At 41.1% G+C, this 22,967-nt stretch overlaps 1 protein-coding gene across 2 annotated transcripts in view; it reads left to right on the plus strand.

The window, feature by feature from the left end:
• LOC306882377 (protein kinase C epsilon type-like) overlaps window positions 1-22,967 on the plus strand; it is a 109,468-nt gene that overhangs the window by 28,159 nt on the left and 58,342 nt on the right. The gene's annotated exons all lie outside the window — the stretch shown is intronic.

The raw sequence follows: 22,967 nt of genomic DNA on the forward strand, positions 1-22,967 counted from the left end.
CACTCAAAGCTAAAAATGCTGTAGTTCTGCATCCATACGGCATTGCTTGAAATGCAGACAGACTTGGAAGTTTGTGAACCTCTTTCTGGAAGTCATATGCTGCAACTTTCTGATGTTGATGTTGCCTCCAGTGTAGCTGTATATATTAAAAAAGCCACTGTGGAGTATGATCATTGCACCCAGATCCTGCGTGGCCTAATTCCACCCAGATAACCTCCCAGATGTGCCTCTCTCATTGACACTCCCTACGGCCCAACTCCCATCAGACCCCTGCCTTTCCTGGATACACATCAGAGATGGCCCAGTTCAAGAGCTCCTTCATCCTCTCGGCTCCCTTCCTGCTCCTGGAGGCAGAACATATGATCACTTGTCTCTCACGCTGATCTAGATGCTGCATATCAAACATCTCCTTGTTTCTACACAGACGTTGTGTTTACACCCTCAGTGCTGGAATGGCGCAGTTTGCAAAACGGTTAGCCAGGAACAAGAATTTATTTAATTTTATTATTATTCTGTCCCATTACTTTTGGTCCCTTAACAAGTGGGAGGCACATATGCAAACTGTTGTAATTCCTACACCGTTCACCTGATTTGGATGTAAATACCCTCAAATTAAAGCTGACAGTCTGCAGTTAAAGCACATCTTGTTCCTTTCATTTGAAATCCATTGTGGTGGTGTATAGAGCCAAAAATGTTAGAATTGTGTCGATGTCCCAATATTTATGGATCTGACTGTATATTGGGATGACATATGTCATATGATCCAACAAAATGAGAAGCAACCAAGCATCTTAGCTAGCTTAGCCTGAGGAGGCTTAATAATTAATCTGGAGAGAGCTATCCGCGAGCTAGCACTCCCATTCCTGTCAATGGCAGTAGCTGCGGTGTTATGCGAGAGCCACGATATATTATCGAAGTTTACACAGCCGAGTTTGTGCTTGCTCAAAATTCAGTGTCAAGACACAATACTGCATCAAAGCCAGGCTGAATTTGACCCGCTTAGACCCGCCTCCCCAGCTAACAGTGAAAGTTTTTGTTAAAGTTACATAAATGTTAGGACAAAACGTTCTTAAAGGAACATTCTCTCATTACGTTAAGAGAAAAGCTTCTGAGATCAGCATTCTTGGAACATACTTGTGTTATTTTTACGTGATGAACGTTTTAAGAATGTGTTTATAACCTTTAACGTATAATCATGACAAGAAAACTGGATCTTCTTAGAATATTAAAAATAATTACATTCTTAGAATCAGTGTTGGGGAAAGTTAATTTTAAAAGTAATGCATTACAATATTGCGTTACTCCCTAAAAAGTAACTAATTACGTTACTTAGCTACTTTTTATGTAAAGTAATGCGTTACGTTACTTTTGCGTTACTTTTTAAATATGACCAGGGCTTGATTGTTTTTAATACAAGAAGTTCTAATTATAGAAAATGTAAAAGCCCTTTCACACCAAAAAGTGTAATCAATAAACCTCAGGCTGAAGGAAAAGTAAATTCTGTAAAGTAGAACACAGGAGAAGAAGGTTCAACACTCGTCAGCAATAAAAAAAACAATGAAGCACAATTGTTAGTTTATCTAAAGTCATTTTTGCTTATTAGTATGGTTGAACTGGATCATCAAAGGTCAGCAGCAAAGACTTTGGTTAATAAAATGGGATTAGATACATTTGTGTTATTTAACATATTTAATTATTGCAGGTTTGCGTCATATTCTGAGTTTGCATTTCACTGATTTAATTCATTTTGATGAATACTAAATCTGTTTTTTGCAAGTGGGATTAATTAATGCACATTCACATTTACTGTACATACTACAGTAACATGTTCGCACAGCGCACTGTCAGTCAATAAATGGGAAAAAAGTTACTTTAGTACTAAAGTACTAAATGCGTTACTTTAGTAGTTACTTGAAAAAAGTAATATCATTACGTAACTTATAATGCGTTACCCCCAACACTGCTTAGAATATTAAAAATAACCGTTCAAATAATGTTATATTTTGGGTAAGATGTAAGATAGTAGAGTGTTGTAAGAAAAATTTAGTAACCTTTAAATAACGTTATAATGAAGAAGAAAACATTTTCACATTCTTAGAATATTAAAAATAACCATTCAAATAGCATAAAATTGTGGGTGAAAGTAAAGGTAGTAGAATGTTGTAAGAAACGTTTTGTAACCTTTAAATAATGTTATCACAACAATAACACTGGACATTTTAATGTTCTTACAATATTGAAAATGAACTTTCAAATACCATTATATTTTGGGTAAGAATAATGTTGTTAGAAACATTTTTGTAGCCTTTAAATGTTATAATCATGACAAGAAAATATTTCACCATTAAAGAAACATTTTGAAACAATGTTCCTACAGCACTGTTTACGTGTACGATTTACAATTAACACCGTAAATCATTAGCAGCATAGTTTGTGTGTATTGTACACACACACACACAGATTGATTTTTCTAACCCTGTCTCCAAGCTTTTTACATTTTGGTGGAATTCATTGTTAAGCCCAAAGTATACTTTTCATTTTATGTGTTTGTGTACAGTTAAATGGATTAGAATTGAGAGCTAAATGCAAATGCAACTCTGCATTTATGCAACACTTATTCATTTTACTCTCAATACTGAGAAACAGTCTACGTGACTCATATTGCATTGTGTTTAATCACCGTTTGCTTCAGGAAGTGAATACTTAACATTTCCTTTGCATGAAAGTTGGATGACTCATCAAAGAGTGGCAGAGAAGATGAGTTTATCAGCAGCTGCAAAACTGAAGTTCATTTTTATGAGTCTGGTCTGATGTTATAGATACTGATGATAGCTAAGCCACAACAAATATTAAAGAAGAGACACAAAACATTCAGTACATTTTCCCATTGCATCCAAACGTCATGGTTAATAGGCCTTTGAAGTGTGTTGTGCATCATGAGATTTGCAGATGCCATTCTGCGGTCTGTTTTCCAGTGCAGTTTGCAAGCGTAAATCTGATCTGTGCATGCGTCAGCTCCATATTGGCACTGGTTCTTCTGATCAAATGGGCGGGCGGCTTTGGCTGATTTTGGGTTTTGAGCCTGATGGTTTAGATTGTTGGAAATTGATACCAGGACATCCGTCATGCTCAGCAGTATTGAAGTGAACAAAAGGTCACACAGTGGGTCCAGTGACAGGGTCTTTACAGCAGAGGAACCTGGGAGTCTGGCGCTCACCTCAGAAACACGGACTGTAGATTTCGCCAAATATTAGTGCACCTCCAGATCTGTTACACTTTGGATTAAAGGTGTCATGACATGGATTTTTTTATTATTTTAATATGTTCCTTGAGGTTTATTTATAATGTTAATAATAAGTGGGATGCCATTAAAAATAAACTATGCACTTGTTCCTTGCTCTGGGAAAGTAGAGCATAACACTGGCAACCAGAAAGTTATGGGTTCAATTCTCAGGGAAGCTTACATACAATGTGAGCCCTGAATGCATTGTAAAGGCCAAAGTATACGTGAGGGTCTGCGTACAGAATGCATGACACAAATTTTGTCACCATAATAGTACGCATGTACTGTATGTGCACCATCCGATTTTAGTTTTCCGCGCATACTTTGTACTTTATGGTTAGCTCATGTATGTGTACACAAATTAAGTATACTTTACGCTTAAGTTGCTTTGGATAAAAGCATCTGCCAAAAGCATAAATGTATATGTAAGAAACTTCAAAAAAATGTCTGTCTTTTTCTCTTGTTTTTCCTTACAGTGGAAGTTAAATGTAACCAGAGTTGCCAGGTCTATGTAAGAAAACTAGCTCAGTAGCTCAAAACTAGCCCCAAAACTTAAAATATTCCACTTCCATATCTCAAATACATATTTTACAGTCACTGTTTTGAAATACATGCGATTCTTACTCCAAAATCACTATAAAGTTATCATAAAGACAAGACAAGCTCTCTTAAAGGAGCTTTCACATGAGCTCTAAGACTACTAGTGCCTCTTCCTCACAAAACTTAACATCTAGCACAGTCTTATCATTGGTAGACTATAGATTATTTCAGTACAAGCATTTGAGTCAAATGCAATTCATGCAATATGTCAAACCTTTAACCTGAGGGTAAAAAACAATGGCAACAGTTTAAGTGTAGTTCACAGCAAAATTCTGGATGAAAACTGCTAGCTTACCAACATTCTTGTTATCAACATTCTGAATATAATTTTTTATGTGTGCTGGTCAGCAAAGTTTAAAACTTTTGTTTTGCTGTAATGATTATATCTTACATGAGTAGCTACAAATGTGACATGGCCATATGCCTCACTGACCACTGCTCAAAACCACCGAAAGTGCTTTGAGTGAACATCCTGCACCCCGTTATCTGTATTTAATTCTAATCCTCAAACACAAAGTTTACACTCCCGTACATGAGTTGTCATGCACTATTCATGCTATGGACATTATACTATGCATCTCGTTTAGAAGCGATCAGACATATGATTTTCGCCTGGTGGACCATATATAACCCTAGCCATATCTAAAGACTTAAATATTATAGAGACTTGGAGATTAATAGTTTTTAATTGGGCCAGTAGGTAACCACCTAGTCCTAGAACACTCATAACACCCTAACCACCTGTTATACCATAGAAACCACACAGAAATGTGTTATCCACTGTTCAGAATAGCTTAGCTACACAATAACAATGCTCTGGCAGCCACTCAAAACGCTCTATCCATAAAGGGGATAGTTCACCCAAAAATGAAAAATTATCATTAATTACTCACCCTCATGTCGTTCCAAACCTGTAAGACCTTCGATCATCTTCGGAGCACAAATTAAGATATTTTTCATGAAATCTGAGCGCTTTCTGACCATGCATAGACAGCAACACAACTGAAATGTTCCTCTGCTTGTAAACAAGCCACAGCGCATGCAAGTACTACGTCAGAACTCCGGCTCCTGCATCAGCAGCATCACATGCATGTGACGTGGTACTCTTGTGTAAGGCCTCTTTGGTTCTGATCTTTGTGTGACTCTCTAAGGGTCTTTATATGTGTTAATAAATGATTTGATGAAGCCTTTATTAAGTCAGATGCCACTTGAAGAAATTACTTTATTAATCTGCCTTTTTTAGAAAACTTTTAGGACAGCTGGAATGTGTGTTGAACAACTGTGTGGGGTGTTTGTGGATGTTTTTGTCAAGCAAAGCAAGTGTGAACATGTAAAACCCTTCTCTTGGTACTTTTTTTTTTTGGAAGTGGCTTGTCAGCGTCTAAAAGCATATATGCATATCGACACGTTAGTGCTGTGGTTTTAAGTGTTTAGGTCATAGCCCCAAAATGACATGCACGTCTGTTCTAACAGGGTCACAGACAGTGAAAAAACACTGAATGCAAAGAATAAAATGCAGCTAACCCTACAACCATGCAGGTTTTGGAAAACAATATTAAACAATAAGTAAATTACGCTATCAATACACAACTTTTATTCAGCAAGGGTGCATTAAATTGATCAAAAGTTACTGTATATTTCTGTTTAAAAAATGCAGTTATTTTGAACTTTATATTCATCAAATAATCCTCAACAAAAATGTATCATGGTTTCCACAAAAATATGAAGCAGCTCAACTGTTTTCATGATTGAAAGTAATAATAAATGTTTTCTTGAGCATCAAATCATCATATTATAATGATTTCTGAAGGATCATGCGACACTGAAGACTGGAGTAATGATGCTGAAAATTCTGCTCTGCATCACAGGAATAAATCACATTTTAAAATATATTCAAACAGAAAACAGCTATTTTAATTTGTAATAATATTTCCCAATATTATTATTTTTACTGAAATTTTGATTAAATAAATGCAGCCTTGGTGAGAATAAGAGACTTAAAACATTAAAAAATCTTCCCAACCCCAAACTTTTGATTAGTGGATAAGCTTTGAAGGAGACAAAACTTTTCCCAGATTTTGTTGCTGACGTCATATGAATGTGTCCAATCAAATGCTATAGTATTTATCTGCAAATGTATTTGTCACTTGGTATAAAGCTACACTTTATCATTTAAATATGATCAACTGTACAAGGGAACAATTTTTGTGATGTAGCTGTAGAGAGCATTCAAAATTCAATTCTCCTGTGACTTTGTGTCAAATGAATCCTTTTGTTTTTGTGTGTATGAAAAAGCTGTTGGTAATATATTTTGTGGCCACTTGATGTGCAGTGTAAAATCTGGGTCCTGAAGCACCACTAGTTAAGATGTTCAGTGTTAGCACTTGACTAACAATTGTTCTTTGAACTGCTGGCCTGGAGTCACCCGAACACGACCACTGAGATTTGGCAGCTGATAAATCAATAACGACAGGAGGCAAAACCGTGAACAAAACCTAGAGTTCAGGCTAATCCCCAATGTGGTAGAAGATTGTGAAGATCACAGAGCTCTGGACCGGACACACACTCACACATGCAGAGCGGTACTGTTCTGTTTGGCCGAGGGACACAGATGGAATTGGACTGTATTTGAAGAGTATCATGGAGGGCGTTAATGGGGCGCTCCAGACTGGCTTAAGTCTTTGCCACAAATGGAGCAAATAGAGTCAAAGCTTAAGATTTAAAATATTTGGGCATCTATCTATCTATCTGCCTATGAGTTAAAATGGGAACAAATTGGGTTTATTTATGATAAATACATAAACCTGGATATTGTGTATTTTAAATCACATTCAGTATATTACAGAAATACTACCTGGTTCTCACATGTTTTATTTAGGTATGACTGACAAAATTGCATTTATAATTAGGTTAAAACTGTGCAATCCAAATGGACGGAGATGGTATGTGTGTGTGTGTGTGTGTGTGTGTGTGTGTGTGTGTGTGTGTTTAAAACCTTGCAATAAAGTCCCATTCGTTAATGTAAATTGATTCATTAACTAATATTAATTAACAAGAAGCAATCCATTCGATACAGTACTTAACAATCTCTGTTAATGTCAAAGTACAGCTATTTATTGTTAGTTTATTATCTCAAATCCATTAAATAATATAAAAAAAGTTAATAATATCGATGTAGTAATATTATCTAAGATTCTTTAAATGCTTTAGAAGTTTTTTCATTGTTAGTTCATGTTAGCTAATGCAGTTAACTAATGTTAACAAATGGAATCTTATTGTAAATGTTAAATAAAATATTAATATAAAAAAATAAGTAGGTTTCTCCAAACTCTATGGACTGGAACTGTATGAAATAACCTTCAAGCAACAGTTTTCCTCTGGTGAAAAAATCTAAAACATCAAATGGAAAAATGGGGGAATAATTGTTTCCGGAAACAGAAACTAAGGCAAAAAATATCCAAATGTCAATATGAATGCAGGAGTTGCAGAGTTCCACAGAAGTAGCTCTTTGTGTGTGTTAAAGGAGGCTGGTTGGCTGCCTTGCGTCAGTCCTGCTTAACATCAGTGATCCACAAACACCCACACACACACACACACCGGGTACTGAGACACCCGACCAGAGACGTGCTGGAGACATAAGAGCAAGTGAGTCACACAGGAGTCAGACAAAGACAGCAGCTCACAGTCCATCATGATGATCTTTCAATCAGGTCATACCATGATGAAAAATAAGGCCATCACAGCTCTGAATCTGCCTGTGCTCATTACTGCCTGGCAGCGCTGCGTGCAACTGCGTAATAATACTGCAGACAGTAATTTGCATTCAGTGCACACACGGTCCAAAATTAACACCTGCCAAATGCTAGTAAAAACTGGCTGTTGATGTTACTCACCAGCTGGCTGGTAACTTTATTTGGAACGGCAATTTCACATCATTTCCAAACAATACCAACAATGAAACATTTGTTGTGATCTTGTAGTGCTCTAAGAAATGGAAAATAATGGTCAGATGTTTATATAGGATGCCTAAAGTTCCCTATCGATACTCCACTCGTACTGCGTCTTGCTAAAGACGCTATGGGAAAAAGCCTTTTTTCTCCTTTACTGAAGCCTTATTCAATCACGCAGTGAAACTGCACGATCATTGGTTCGTGCAGTGTGTTAAAAACGAACCAATGTGTCGGCAGCGGAGCTGCATGAGCCTATGGCGACGGAGCCCGCCAGATCCCGCCAGAATGGGCGGGGTTATCTGGCTATATAATCGGCCGTCTGGCCATAGGATCCTCAGATTTCTTCTCCTTCAGCGACGACATCTCGCCTTCGCTGATCCCAAGAAGCCGCCTCGCCGTTGACACGCCTCGCAGCTGAGCCAGAGACCTCCTGCCAGCTGAGACGCCGCTTTCACCGCGCTCCAGCCCCGCAGAAGCCCCGGTCTGTTCGCTGCCGCCATCCGGTGAGTGCTATAAAAATGCATATTTATCGGCGTTGTTGCAAATGCCGCAACAGCGAGTGTGGCTCGTGCAGGGGATCCTGCACGATGCAAAGAGCAGTGAGCGCGTGCCGCCTGTCTGGGTCTCGCCCACGCACTGACTGCGCGCTTACTGAGACAGCTCGTTCGAGTATGAGTCTCGCTCTTCCCGCTCGCTGTCCGTCTCTGTGGAGGCAGCTCCGCTCTCCCGTTTCCTCTCTCTCAGCAAAGCTCGGAGAATGAAACATCAGAGCCACGGAGCTTCCTGCAGCGCTCGGATCCGCCGGTGTTCACACGTGAGAATCAGAGCTCCTCCTTCATTGGGCGGCTCTATTCTCTTTGGCGGACCGGAGTGGAAAGTTATGTGTGTGCGTCACTGAGACTGCGCTCACACAGGCAGCCTGCTTTCACCGAAAGCCGGGCTTTACTCTGATTTGCTCGCGGTCCTCTATGTAGCAGGCCCCGCCTCCCCCCTTCTCTTCTCCCAGTCAACTCGGAGACAGGAACAGCGAGTGAGGCTGAGCAATCAGGTTGAGTGATTTTTCGCGCCGGCTTAGCCCCGTGTGTTTCACTCTGCATACAGCGCTTTGATCTGCCAGCGCGTGTGGATTAGCGCGCCTCATTACATTGAGTGGCTCAATCCTTCTGCGCGCATTGTAAAATGCTGCGCTGGGCGGCCACCCACTCACGTTTATTTTCTCCCAGTCACCTCGGAGAAAAAGACGGTAAAATCGCATGGCTGGGCGTTCAGGCTTGAGTGATTTTTCGCGCCGGCATAGCCCCGTGTGTTTCACTCTGCATACAGCGCTTTGATCTGCCAGCGCGTGTGGATTAGCGCGCCTCATTACATTGAGTGGCTCAATCCTTCTGTGCACATTGTAACATGCTGCACTGGGCGGCCCCGACTCTCGCGTTTCTCTTCTCCCAGTCAGCTCGGAGAAGGAGACGGATAAAAAAAAAAAAAAAAAAAAAAAAGGCTTGAGTGATTTTTCGCGCCGGCATAGCCCCGCGTTTTTCACTCTGCATACAGTCTTTGATCTGCCAGTGTGTTTACACTAAGTATTAGCGCCTCTTGCAGCTCTTTGATCTGCCAGCGCTACTTTCATTATGAAAGCTTCAGTCTGTCCCTGCCGCGCTCACGGTCCCTTTCTTCAATGAAGGTGGCCACGCCTCCCCTGCTCTAGTGTTTCTACTCTCCCAGTTATCTCGGGGAAGAAACTGCAAGCTCCAGGGTTCGCGCGATCAAGCTTGAGTGAATTTACGCCAGGGCAGCCCCGCGTTTCACTCTTTGATCTTGGCTCGCCTGCTTCAGTGAAGATGGCCCCTCCCCTCGTCCGCTACGAGCGGATCTGAGAGGATGCGCGCGGCACTTTTGATCTGCTGGTGTGTTTACACAATGGTAATTAATACCCCTCTTCTAAGAGTGGTTGATCCTTTTAGGCAGATCGAAAGCAAGTTGTCACTATGATTATAACTGACAGCTTCAGACTCCTGACGCTTCTGGGCTGTGCCCACGGCCCAAATGGCCTCTGTCATGCCTCCAAACACCCCGTTTAGCTCCGGGTGCCGATGGCAATGAGTTTGTGGTAAATACTGTTGTGAACACTGGGCCCTTTCAAAAAGCGCCCACACAACTGATCGCTGTTATAGCAAGGAAATAAAACACAAACATTTTCAAAAGGGAGTACATTCCTCTCCCTCTTATCACGAGCTTCAGGTCCCCGCTTGGCGGCCTGCCACTCGAGTTTATCCTGCCCCTTGCCACGCGGGCCAAGGCCTGGAGGGCCATCCCCGGAGTGTCAGAATGGGTTATACGGATAATAGAACGAGGTTACTCACTCCAATTCGCTCGCAGACCCCCGCGCTTCAGCGGCGTGGTCTCCTCTTCTGTAGACGGCTAGAACGCTCACGTTCTACGTTCAGAAATGATGATGCTGTTGAAAAAAGGAGCCATAGAAATGGTTCCTCCAGCTCAGAGCGAATCAGGCTTTACAGCCATTACTTCCTCGTTCCCAAGAAGGATGGCGGCCTCCGGCCCATCCTCGATCTCAGACGCCTGAATCGCGCCCTCGTGAGGAGGTCGTTCAGGATGATCACACTGAAGCAGATCCTCTCGCAAATTCGCTCAGAGGACTGGTTCTGTTCCCTGGACCTGAAAGACGCATACTTTCACGTCCAGATAGCCCCCCCATCACAGACGATTCTTGAGATTCGCCTTTGAGGGAGTGGCTTATCAGTACACGGTCCTTTCCTTTGGACTGTCCCTGGCCCCACGCACTTTTACGAAGTGCATGGGCGCGGCTCTTTCCCCTCTCAGGCAGATGGGAATCCGCATTCTCAATTACCTCGACGACTGGCTCATTCTGGCCCAGTCAGAGGTACAACTACTCTCACACAGAGCCCTCCTCCTCAGCCACCTAGAATGCCTGGGGCTCAGGGTCAATTTTGCCAAGAGCGCGCTGTTTCCCAGCCGACGGATGTCGTTTCTGGGAACAGTTTTGGACTCAGCTCAGATGAGAGCTGTGCTAGCGCTGGAACGCGCTCTGGCCATTTAAAAGCTCGCAGCCTCCTTCCAGAGCGGCACCGCTCGCCCCGTCAAAGCGTTTCAGAGGATGCTGGGCCTCATGGCCACAGCATCGCCGGTGCTACAGTTGGGCCTGCTTCGCATGCGGCCCCTTCAGCGCTGGTTGAAACCACGGGTTCCACCCCACGCATGGCGACATGATCGCCTACATATCAGGGTGAGCCAGGCCTGTGTAACAGCCCTGGTCCCCTGGAAGAACCCACGATGGTTCAGAAAGGGTGTGACCATAGGGATGGTCTGAAGCAGGAAAGTTGTCACAACAGACGCCTCCAACATGGGTTGGGGGCGCTGTGCGAAGGCAAACCGACCTTTGGTCGAAGGCGGAGCAGAACCTCCACATCAACTGCTTAGAAATGCTAGCAGTGTGTCGAGCCTGCCAGTTTTTCCTGCCAGAGCTAAAGGGACGACATTTGCTGATCCGCTCAGACAACATGTCAGTGGTGTCCTATGTAAATCACCAGGGAGGTCTCTCCTCGAAGCGCCTCTTCCTTATGGTAGAGCGACTTCTGGAGTGGGCTCAGCTCAACTTGCGCTCGCTGAGAGCAGCAAATTTGCCGGGCAGATTGAACCGAGGAGCGGATATGCTATCACGGAGCAACGTCCCCTCAGAAGAGTGGATGCTCCATCCGCAGACGGTTCGAATGATCTGGAGAATCTTTGGCAAGGCCGAAGTAGACCTTTTCGCCTCCAAAGACAACTCTCACTGCCCAGCCTATTATTCGAAGGCCAAGGACGCGTTGGCCCACGACTGGCCCAACCTCCTCCTTTATGCATACCCTCCGATCGCTCTGATTCCTCAGGTCATCAGGCGAATCAGGGAACAACGACACAAGGTCTTGTTGGTGGCCCCCCTGTGGGAGAACCAGCCTTGGATGTCAGAGCTGACCCAGCTGCTAACCGCAGCCCCCTGGTCCGTGCCCCTGAGACGAGATCTCCTCTCTCAGGTGAATGGTTTGTGGCACCCTCTTCCCAAACTGTGGGCGCTTCACCTCTGGCCGCTCAACGGGAGCCTACCAGCCTCCCAGAGCGAGTGCTAAATACCATTTCTGAGGCTAGAGCCCCGTCTACGAGACGCCTCTATGCCCTTAAATGGGCGGTTTTCTCCAAATGGTGTCTAAACCGCGGTGAGGACCCCCCTACATCTGAGTTGGCGGTGATTCTGTCCTTCCTGCAGGAACTGCCGGATAAAGGACGCTCTCCCTCCACACTCGGGGTGTTCGTATCGGCAATAGTGGCCTTCCACGCCCCTATTGCGGGCCAATCAGTGGGCAGGGACAATGCTATCGTCCGTTTTCTAAGGGGTGCCAAGAGGCTGAATCTGCCTCGGCCCCTTACTGTCCCTACATGGGACTTACCCACTGTGCTGAGGGCCCTGAGGGGCCCTCCTTTTTGAGCCGCTCCAGTCCACGAACCTTTGGTCACTGTCGCTGAAGACTGCTCTGCTACTAGCACTAGCGTCAGTCAAGCGAGTAGGAGACCTGCAGGCGCTCTCTGTGAGCCCCGCCTGCCTGGAATTTGGGCCAAACGACTCCAAGGTCGTCCTAAAACCAAGGCATGGATACGTACCTAAGGTACTTTCCACTCCGTTCAGAGCTCAGGTCATCAAACTCTCCGCGCTTCCTCCCTCCGAGGAGGACCGGGAGTTAATTTTGTGATGCCATGTTAGAGCCCTACGGATCTACTTTGAGCGTTCCACCTCCTTCAGGCGCACGGAACAGCTCTTTGTTAGCTTCGGTAACCGCGCCAAAGGGCTTCCGGTCACGAAGCAGAGACTCTCTAAGTGGATAGTGGATGCCGTTACGCTGGCTTACTCTTCCTTGGGCCTTCAATGCCCCATTGGAGTACGAGCCCATTTGACTAGAGGCATTGCCTCGTCACGGGCCTGGTCTAGCAGTGTGTCTATTACAGACATTTGTGCGGCGGCCGGCTGGGCCTCGCCGTCCACATTTGCAAGGTTTTATAAGCTGGACGTACCGGCCTTGCAGGCCAGGGTCCTATCTGCTTAGATGAGTATGACTTACGTTGTGGGAATAACCCTAACGGAGAACTCTTGACTGCACGGGCACTCAAGCTCTCTGATGGGTTCCTTGCATATCTCAGCCCTGAAAGTGCTGAGTATGCGAGGAATGCATGGAATGACCCGGGCCGAGCGTGACCCCTACGAGCTCAGCTCGCTTTAGCCCGAGTATACTATTATACTTCCCTCTGAGCATGGAATGCTTATGGAGGTATTTTACACAGTCGTTCCTCTACCATAGCACGGCGTGATTGAATTGTGTTCCCATAGCGTCTTTAGCAAGACGCAGTACGAGTGGAGTATCGATAGGGAACGTACTCGGTTACTATCGTAACCTCGGTTCCCTGAGATACGGAACGAGTACTGCGTACTTTGCCGTGCCAGGTAGCTGCACGACTCAGTCGTCGCTTCAGTCGAAGTAAACCTGAGGATCCTATGGCCAGACGGCCGATTATATAGCCAGATAACCCCGCCCATTCTGGCGGGATCTGGCGGGCTCCGTCGCCATAGGCTCATGCAGCTCCGCTGCCGACACATTGGTTCGTTTTTAACACACTGCACGAACCAATGATCGTGCAGTTTCACTGCGTGATTGAATAAGGCTTCAGTAAAGGAGAAAAAAGGCTTTTTCCCATAGCGTCTTTAGCAAGACGCAGTACTCGTTCCGTATCTCAGGGAACCGAGGTTACGATAGTAACCGAGTACGATTTTTCTCCATGTGGTATGTAATATTCCTCACATTAAATAGTCATGTCCATGAAAATAAAACTTTATTGCTATTTAAATAGTATGTCGCGTTGATTTCATGTCACATTTTTATTGGCTGGTAAGTAAACGTGGGTCATAGCAACACCAGTGTGCGATGATCATGTTGAATTTCTGACACTGTCAAAAAATGATCATAGTAGGCTATCTTTGGTTGCAAGACCGTGACAACAGACGTCTTTGAACCTCTCTCACTGTACGACATAGGAGCACCTATCACAGCTCTGAATCTGCCTGTGCTCATTACTGCCTGGCAGCGCTGCGTGCAACTTTGAACCTGTCGTGGCCTAATGGTTAGAGAGTCAGACTCGTAGTCCAAAGGTTGCGGGTTCGAGTCTCGGGCCGGCAGGGATTGTAGGTGGGGGGAGTGAATGTCCAGCGCTCTCTCCACCCTCAATACCACGACTGAGGTGCCCTTGAGCAAGGCACCGAACCCCCAACTGCTCCCCGGGCGCCGCAGCATAAATGGCTGCCCACTGCTCCGGGTGTGTGTTCACGGTGTGTGTGTGTGTTCACTGCTGTGTGTGTGCATGTTGGATGGGTTAAATGCAGAGCACGAATTCCGAGTATGGGTCACCATACATGGCAGTATGTCACTTCACTTCACCGATTAGGAGCCAAGATCAAAGAAATCACCATGATTGTTTCGCAATGCCAATCTTTCGTCTGGGACAGCCAAAAATCATGCAGCGTCTCTTGGGTTGTAAAATGGTGCCGAGCAGATCGATCGGTGAATGGGTACTGGTTGTTATTGTCATTGTGATGTCACACCAATTGTTTGGGGTATTCTGTAAGTTCAGTCACAAAATATACGTCATTTAACCCGACCAATCAGGTTGTGAACGTAGGACTATGCCTTTAAGTTCGGTATCGGTATAGTGTGAACGAGCGTCCAGCTGTGTTGATTTTGACAGCAAATTTTGATTCAGTTTTAGTCATAGTCTTTCAACTAAAATGCCATTTAGTTTTAGTTACATTTTAGTCATCTGAATTGTATTAGTCTTAGTCTAGTTTTAGTTAACTTGTCATAAGATTTAGTCAACTAAAATCTGATGTAAAATCAGTGTAATACTAAGCATTTCTCTAAAATTTCCAAACTCATTATGTATTCCCGGAGAAAGCATCTAGTAATATGAATGATTTGAACATGCAATGTAGACACATTTAACTGCTTTAACACATTCCTTTATCTCAAAATTAAATAAAATCACTTCTCGTAAAGAAACAAGAACAAACAGAGCCCTTTAAGGGACATGGTGGTGGTAAAAATTTGGGGTGAGTGAAAAAAAAAATTGGGGTGGGAGGAAAAAAGTTGGGGGGGGGGGGTATTTTTCAAATGTTTTGCGTTCTCTCGCAAAGATATTTGCATTCTCTGGCAAAACCAGTTGAGTTCGGACTGTTTACTTTACAACTTGCAGTGGTTCATTCTGCTTGTATGATCACAATGGAGCGGTTCATAGAGTTTTATTTTGAACTTGGACTCAAATATAAAGAAATACAGTCAGTGCTTGGTTCAAGGCACGGTTTTGGGACATTCTAAAATGCTTAATGTGGCTTAATGTTTTAAAACAGTGAGATTGGAGGACCAAATTCGATAATAATAAAAGCTGATAAAATTAATAGGTGTCACGGTGCACGCACGAGGAGGACACAGGAACATGCAGACGAGGACATAAACTCAAATAATAGTCTTTAATGAAGACATCAAGGCAGGGCAAGACAAGGCTGACACAGACAGGAACACCGGGGAGTAACGAGTAGACCAGACGACCTCTAACTGAACAGACAGGACTAATATACACAGGTAAATCATAGATAATAGGCAAACACAGCTGGACATGAATTAACTAATGATTACAAATAACAAGGACAGGAAACAAACCAAATATGGAAACATGAGGCGGGAACACATGACACACATGACAGAGGACTGACATTAGGCTAATATTAATAACCTTAATATTACTAAGCAGAATAGCCCAGAATCTGAAAACAACGCCCTGCACGTAAGCTTTTTCTCCTCATAAAACACTTATGTTAGGCTAATGAATGAAAACGGTGATTTAAAAATACCAAATCCATTGCATTCATATTCTGGGCTGTTCTGCTTTATTAATAGTAATATTATTAATAAGGTTATTAATATTAGCCTAATAATTTTATTAGTATTTATTATTATCAAATTTAGTCCTCCAATGTCACTGTTTTAAAACATTAAGCCACATTAAGCATTTTAGAATGTCCCAAAACCGTGTCTTGAACTAAGCACTGACTGTATTACTTTATATTTGAGTCCAAGTTCAAAATAAAACTCTATGAACCGCTCAATTGTGAACATACGAGCTGTAACCACTGCAAGCTGTAAAGTAGGAAGAAGGAAGAGTTTGTCCCAACTCAACTGGTTTTGCGAGAGAACGCAAAAGTTTTGCGAGGGAACGCAAAGTTTCTCGAGGGAATGCAAAAGTTTTGCAAGAGAACGCAAAACATTTGAAAAATATTTTTTCCTCCCATCTCGAAATTTTCCCACCACCATGTCCCTTAAAGGGCTCCGTAAGAACATGGTACTCTTTTGAAAGACCAAATAAATAGGCTACCAGTGATTATATAATATGCATTCTTTATAACAACTTGCATACAACATCATTCTTTCAAGCAGACGTATTTATTTATATAAATTAAAATTAGATTAATCCTTATTAGGGATACTAAAGTGATTCATTCAAGAGCAGTGAGTGATTTTCTCTCTTTCTTTTGTTGATTCATTAACAATCAAGACACAGACAACAGCAACTAAATTAGTCTGCTGTTCCTTTAAAACTGAATGCACACGGATTCGATATACTGGTGCACACATTCGATATTCTCCCAACTGTTTACGTTCACATAAGACGTAACTGGGTGTGTTTGCATGACTACTCGTCAAAACGGACAATTTGAGATCATTTGTGTGTGTTTCTCTGTTAAGACGCGCGAGAGAAGTGAATTCAGTGCGCTGTTTGTGAGACGCTTTTCTGTGTGCGGGATTTGGCTGTGTGCTCAGAAAATCCGACCGAATTAAGTGCTTTTTCGTGTCGTCACGCTTTTCAAATGTATCCATATGTCTGCTCTTTCTTACTCCCAGGCGCTGACGTTGTTTTTATTTTTTTATGAGATGTGCAGCAAGTGTAAGCAGAGAGTAGTTCAAATGTGCGCATCTAACCTTCTTTCGACGCAGGAGTCATCTCATTTTATTCATCATTGATTTTGTTATTCGAAAAGAGTTTTTATTTTATTATTGTCTCATTTTCGTTGGTGAAAAAACCAGAACCAGGACCAAATATATAGTTTTCTTTTTTGGTCCGGACCAAACGAACCAAGAGAACCGAACTACAAGTGTGAATTGTTTTAACGGTCTCAGTCCACTTGTTTGGGTTCTGATGGCAGTGTTCACTACTCAGATGAAACACACTAAACAGAGCAATCGCACCAGAGTTAATTTTAAGAAAAGATTCTTACACAATTTCTGCTGGATTCAAAACAGGTGCTTACGTACATAAATTTGCACATAATCTGTGGAGTCACATTTTTAACATATTTAAAAATTGTATAACAAAAACGCATAGGGGATGTTTTGTGTACATGTAGATTCAGGTTCAAATTTTTTATGTAAATTTAAAGCGTTCAGCATTAACTAATTAATGAACTCTGCATAAAAATATTTGCACGCAGATTTTGCATGCAAATATGAATGATACTCACTGACCTGCAGTGTTACAGCCACAATATATAAGGCTAAATACTGGTTTCGTGGCCAGTAAATAATATATTATGGCTGGTAAAAGTTTGCCATTGGCCAGTATGGCAGAAGCTTCATTTTGGATCCTCAGGGAACGTTTCTGCCTCTTTTACTCTTTGTGTTTCTTTAGTGAATGTAAGAAAAACAGACATGTCCTTTTCTTTCTGTCAGCTCACGTTTAGTATTGAAAGTGCTGAGTCATTATGCATTCCAGATGTACACTTCAGTGTGTGTGTGCGCTATCTAATCTCTTTATGTGAAATCTGCTCCACCGCTGAACAGTCAGAGAGGGGGAATTAACGTTCAATGGTCTTGATTTTGAAAAGAGATCTTTTGTACACAAAAATCAGATGTCTCCTTTGAAAGAAGTGACAAGCGACTGAAATCATTGACAATAGGGAATTGAAAGACGACAAAAAGAATAATAATGTGCTTAGAGAGAAATAAAGCCTTTCTTACGCTGTTTCTCTCATAGTATTCCAGCTGTCTGTTTTGGGTTTTAGATTGAGGGACTTGATAACATCTGTAGCATTCAGCAAGGGATGGATCACAATGGGTGACTAATCGATCAACAACCAACTAGTTGATTAGTGTTGTAGACCAGTTTATTCAGAGGTTTTGACATTTTAATCAGCTTGTGAATTAAAATAATTCACATATATGTAGATACACTACTGTTCAATAGTCTGGGGTCAGTTAGATTTTCTAAATATTTTTTATGCTACCAAAGCTGTATTTATTTTGATCAAAGCTGAATTTTCAGCATCATTACTCCAGTCTTCAGTGTCACATGGTCCTTCAGAAATTATTCTGATATGCAGATTTGCTGCTCAAGAAACATTTCATATTAACGTTAAAAACAGTTGTGCTGCTTAATATTTTTGTAAAAACCATTATGCATTTTTGTCTGGATTCTTTGACGGATAAAAAGTTCAAAAGAACAGCATTTATTTGAAATAGAAATCTTTTGTGACATTATAAATTACTCACTTTTGGATCAGTTTGATGTCTCCTTAATGGATAAATGTATTTTTTATTTGAAAAGTAATCGTACTGATCCAAAACTGAATTGTAGTGCATATAACTGAATGTGGATGAAATAAAACACATATTATCCCTCTCATGCATGTAGGGATCTGCTGTTCTAATGCTGCGAATTATTTTTTTTCTGTTCAGTTGGATTGGCAGTTTTCCCAGATAGAGACTCTGAACAGCTGAGTAACTTAAATGGTTTGCCGTCTCATGCTGCTCAGGATTTATATCCGTAAGCATCTGTTTTCAACCTGATATGTTTCAGTTCTGGATTCATTTTTGAGTATATTTATTTGTTTTGCTGTGGTACCGTACACAGATCCAAAAGTAGGCCTAGTGTACGAGGGTTTGCTGAGTGTGCACACTTACTCCACCTGTGTTTATCTAAACCAGCATGTCTCTGACAGCTCACTAAAACACACACTCAGTCACGTGCCTCCCTGCTGTGTGTGTGTGTGTGTGTGCTGGCTTTGTTTTCTCTCTCTCGCTCTTATGTCACCTCTGTAGTGCCCTGTGGTTTGATGTCTTTATCTCACAGGGTCTTTCAGACGACTTTGAAGCTTACCTGCAGCCCATTAATCATATACACACATTCTCTGTCTCCTTTTCCTTCTCACACATGCAGCCACAAGTTGAATTTTAAAGGAACAGCTTGCCAGAAAATGAAAATTTTGTCATTGTTTGTTGCTTGGATAATTGTCATGTTGTTCTGACCCAAGATTAATTTATTTTCTTAATAAAATACACAAAATTAAATGTTATTCAGAATGGCTAAGCAATAAAAATGTATGGTGATTTTTACTGTCAAACACAAAAAAGCACCAAAATATAGTCTATTCGAATCACACTGTATTCCAAAGTCGTACAATGGTTTTGTGTGAGAAACAATCTAAAATTGAAGAGATTTACTGATCATTTCCCCCTTCATCAGAGCTCACAAATCACATTTTTGAGTGAACTATTTTTTCATGTACGCAGCTTTACATATCAACTTCTCAACAGTCTCAGTCGCTAATGTACGTTTGGATGGGACGTTTGTGAGTGCAGAAAACATGTTTGGGAAACATGTTTGGTGTCTGTTTTTGTCATTTTGTTTCGTACCCCTAGAGGTGCAGAAATCACTGAACAACCTCTGGAGCAATCAAATCCAACCCAATATGCTTATAATGACATTTCTGTGAAATGAGATTACTTTGTTTTTGCATGTTTTGCAACTTTTTCAAAGTGAAATTTTCAGCGAGTTGTTCTAAAAGTGTGTTCATTTTTTAAATGAAATGAAAGTTAATCTGGTAAAGTTTTCTTACACTGGTTGTTGTACGTATCGTGGCAGTTCGGAAATGAAATGTTGTGCGAGTGGTGCTAAAAGGTTAATGCTCTATTGCATTTAAAAAATAAAAAAACTACGCTAAACCCTACCCTACCTAACCAATAGTGTTAACAAAAGCAAACAAGGCATAAAAGCGCATTTGCTGAAGCAACCATAACATTTAGTTTACTTCTACAAGTTCTACAGTGCTGTACCAGGTGAGCTAATGAGCAAGTTTACTTCATCAGAAAAGCCATACATATGGAGTTGCATATGTTTTTGTATTAGTTTACAAATCATGCACTATGGTAAAAGTGTTTTGAGGTCATAAGATAGTATTTTGGACAGTAGAGGCATGTTTTTTTCCCAATGAGCCTGTGTTGGAGAAGCCTAAAATTATATATTGATTATGAAATTACATTTAAAGATATACTTAATTAATTCTTAAGTGAGTAAAAAAAGCAAGTTGAACAATTGAATTTAATATGAATTTAAACTATAATACATTTACATGTAACTATAAATACCATGCAATTAAGTGTCCAAAAACATAACATTCAGTTCACACTTAAGTAATGTTCTTTTAAAGTATGTTATCTCTGTAATCGGTACTGGCTTTTAAAAGTATGCTATCTTTTTCGCAAGGGAACTTAAGGCCATCTTTAGTCCCTAATGTGTGCATCTCGTTACTGTCATATTGAACTAATAACCTTCATGCCAGATGACTAATTAGCTAACTACCTTTCTTCTGCGCTTTAATACAACTCTTTTTACCTCAATAGCTCTGTTTGTCATAGAAACTCCCAAAACACTATGGAAGATGAGGTCAGAAAATACGAATCTCCTTCACACAGCTGTCCTTTACAAAACCATCCTCTGACTGTCCTTTATAAAACTAGCCATTGCTCTTTGCAGAGCCACATGCCTAGGAAAACTTTACTGTCGCATTGGCACGCTGGGAGCTGCGGCCAAACATCAAAGCTAGAACGAAATGTCATCAGTTTTCATCTGGATGGAGTATTTATTTTTTTTTGCCAGAAAAACTCTCTCACTTGCTACCACTGTTGTCCTCGACCCATTTTTGTTATGTATTATTTTTTACTTTAAGGGTCATTGTACAGAAACGTCCACTTTTGGTATGGCAAGATGTCTTAAAATGTAGTTATGTTTCTAACATTTAAACTTAAGACTACATAAATAAATTACCTTTTGACTTGATATGAATACATATCATTTATTTATTTTTTAAGCTTTTTTGAGCAACTGTTTCAAGGCCACATGTATTTTTGTCACTGGCCTTCTTTAGCAATATTAAATATTTTTATTAAAAATTAATAAAATACAGCACATGTAGTCAGAGTTACATAATGAAAATGCATGAAATAAGATTGTTTTATTTAATGTGACAGAAAAAAACAGTACAGTAACACCTGTGACACAATGAACCACCAATGACATACATAAGACCTGATATACTGATCTTCACTGTTGTTATCCATAAATAAGGTAACACCAGTGACAATTTTCATGAAAACTGCACTTTACAAAAAGTCTGCTGCAAGGTATCAAACCTGTTACAGGGCAAACGAGACGTGAGGCATGCAGATCCATTTGCAAGCTTTTATTCAGGGACGTGGTCACAAAACAAGCAAGGTTCATGTAATGGCAAACAGGTACAACACAGACAAGACAGAGTAATCCAAGGGCAAGCGTGGGTCTACGATCGGTGAACAATATCCAACAGGTCAAGGCAGAGAGATAATCCAGGTACACGAGCAATAGTCGAAGCGAGGTGCAAACAGAGTCCAAATGGCAAGGCAAAGGGTTAATCCAGGAAACACAGGCAATAATCAAAACACTAGAAAACAGGCAAGGCAAGGCAAGGCAAGGCAAGGCAAGGCAAGGCAAGGCAAGGCAAACTAAGTGGGTTCTGTAGAGTAGCTATCATTATGAGAGTGATATACGCTATACAATACTCGGCAATCTGACTGAGGAAGTCCATGGCTTAAGTAAGGTGTGTGATGGGAATCAGCTGTGTGATTAGTGCAATCAGCTGTGTGTGTGTGTGTGTGTGTGTGTGTGTGTCGTCAGTGCAATGGATGATGGGAATTGTAGTCCGGGGGTGATGTGCAACAGTTAGTGTAGTGCAAGAGTCAATGTGGTGAGCGAGTGACCTCTGGTGGTGAGTGAATGGAAGTTCATAGACCGGATTCGTGACAAAAACACATGTTGTCAATCATGGTATACTCACTAAATTAAATAGTTTAATCCATTTGTATTATAGTTTTTTTTTTACAATTCCCTAACAATAAATAGGTCATACCAGTTATGTCAACTAAAAGCTTCATATGAAATCATGAGATAAATGAGAAAATTTATCATAACTGAAAAGAAACAGTGGACTTAACATGGGCCTTTTTTCATAGATGTTTAGAAAATAGGAAGGAAGAAGTCAAGTGATGTCATCAGCGTGATTTTTATTTAAAAATTACAGATTTTTGTTAAACGGTAACACCAGTGACACAACTCCAGGGGACCACTGTTTTCATTATTTATTTTATAATATTTATTCAACATTTTGTTTTATAATGCCATTTATATCATATATTTGATAGTTATGAATATACATTATTGTATTTTAAATGGTAGAAAAACCTGTTTTGACATCAAAATGAAGCACTTTCCCTCTGTACATGGCTGTGGGGACAAGCAGTTTTGTGGTGCTTGGAATTCTTTATAATTAATTAAAAAAACAAATATTGCCACATTGATGGCTCAGGAAGGTGTAATTGTTCAAATAACATGCTGTTTCATTTTAAAATATAAAGAAATTGTAACCCTAAAGAGTTTTTCAAGTGTAATATTTCTGTAAAGGCTAGGGACAGAAAAATGGATATTTCCATAGAATGACCCTTAAACAGAAAGTTAGTTCCCATTTTGCAAGGACGTACATTTATTGATATTAACTGAGACGTTAAAGTAAATATGCTAGAAGACCCCACTCGTTAAACGACATGCATTTATCGCTTGGATAGAGCAAGAACATGACATAATTGTTTAAAATGCATGTACTTAGCTGATGCTAAAAAATTGAAATGGATCGATTGAATCAGGTTTGAATCCTAATTAAATTAAAT

Source organism: Barbus barbus, assembly GCF_936440315.1.
Source record: "Barbus barbus genome assembly, chromosome: 16".
Classification (NCBI taxonomy): domain Eukaryota; kingdom Metazoa; phylum Chordata; class Actinopteri; order Cypriniformes; family Cyprinidae; genus Barbus; species Barbus barbus.